Source organism: Galeopterus variegatus, unplaced genomic scaffold (genome assembly GCF_000696425.1).
Source record: "Galeopterus variegatus unplaced genomic scaffold, G_variegatus-3.0.2 Scaffold7252, whole genome shotgun sequence".
NCBI lineage: Eukaryota > Metazoa > Chordata > Mammalia > Dermoptera > Cynocephalidae > Galeopterus > Galeopterus variegatus.
In genome coordinates, this window is record NW_007733363.1 from 164,496 (window position 1) to 166,260 (window position 1,765).

At 38.2% G+C, this 1,765-nt stretch overlaps 1 protein-coding gene across 1 annotated transcript in view; it reads right to left on the reverse strand.

Annotated features, from left to right (window-relative positions):
- LOC103607220 (KH domain-containing, RNA-binding, signal transduction-associated protein 2-like) overlaps window positions 1–1,765 on the reverse strand; it is a gene marked incomplete at its 3' end in the record, with an annotated part of 88,171 nt that overhangs the window by 78,056 nt on the left and 8,350 nt on the right. The window lies entirely within an intron of this gene.

The window sequence follows — 1,765 nt, forward strand, 5'->3', positions numbered from 1 at the left end:
TGATGTTTTACTGACCTGACACTTCTTGTTTTGATAAGACTACAGTGTCTGAATGAAGACCAACAGGCTGGAAATTTTCCCCAGGGCAAAAATAAATTCTTTTGTCTTTAACCGTTCATTTAAAGCACTGAAACTGGATTGTTTTCCAATATCCTAAAGCATTCAGACATTTCATGAGGAGTTCTATGCTCTAAAGCTGGGTAGTCTTGGATGATTATAGTCCCTGAACATAGGGCAAGTTCCATAAATCTTGGATAACCAGCAGGATAGAGAGGAAGGTAAACAGCTCTAACCATGGAAAGACACTTCATTTTGCAGAGGAATGAGATGTTAGTGGAATTCCAGAGTCCTATCCTACAGTAGCCTTCTGTGTTGATCTAGCATGCCTCTTACTGGTTATAGTTCTTCAGCATGATATTGTAAGTGTTAATGTGCAGGTATGATAGCATTTCTGTGGACTTTAACAACAAATGTCAAAAGAAACCTGGATCACCAAGTGATTTCATATAGGAAAAAATCAGCAGTTCATTTTTGCCCCTTCTGATTCTACTGATGGTTGAAGTAGACGGATAAAATCCTTTGCTGGTGCTGAGGCAAGCAAGGCAAATGGGAAAAATGTATCAGGTAGAAGGACTTTCACTGATGGCAAAATGTACTAATACAACACTGAGAGAGATATACAACGACAGCTCCCATGACATTTATATTCTAGCAGGAAAACCAACAATGAACACGTAAGTAAAATACGTATAGTATACCTGAAGGTAATAAGAGTTGTAAGGAAGAGAAATAAGTAAAGAGAGCTAGGGCATGCTGGGACAATGATTTGAAATGGTAAATAGGGTGGTGAGCGATACAGTGAACAAAATATAACAGGATTGCACGATAGGAGGTAATGGGGACAGCTACTTAAGATCAGGTTGTTGGGGAAAAATTCCCTACAAAGCTAACATTTGAGCTGACACCTGAATGACAAGGAGACAGCTGTGTCAATATTTTGAAGATGAATCTTCAAAGACCCTTAGTGAGCAGTGAGCCTGCAGTGCTGGATGAACAAAAGCCAGCATATCTGGAACACAATGAGTGAGCAGTTGGATGTACAGAGATGAAATCACAGACATAGGCAGGCACAGGTCACACCCACCGACATAAGACTTTCATTCTTCATCTGTGTCTGTATATATGGTGCATCTTGATTGTGGGGTACTACCCCCCAAATGTGACCAAGACGGGTATTATATCCTTCTTTATCACTCCTGATGCCTTTTATTTGGTCATTCCATCAGTCATACTGTCAAACAAATATTTATGGTGCCAGACATGATGCTAAATGATGGCACTACAGTGTTGACCAGGAGAGGCAGTGCCTGCCCTGCCCTCATGCAGTATATATTTCAGTGGAGGGGATAAGACAAAATGATGACAAGTACTATGATACCTAAGAAGTGAGCAAGTGAAATGTATTACTGACACTTATAATGAAGGAAGGTTAACCTAGTTTACAACCTGGGTCCAATATATATGTAGTAATGGAATACTATTTTGTCTTACATATTTCACCTCAAAAAGTCATTCCTAGATCTTTCTTTTTACTCTAACAATAGATTAATAACATCCATTTATAGAGTGCTTTATAATTTTCCATGTCTTTTTCTGTGCATTACTCCATTTAATATTCACAATAACTGTGATAGAGGTAGGTCAATTATAATTATCTTTATTTTGCAAATGAATAAGGTGAAGTTCTGAGAATTTAAATGACTTG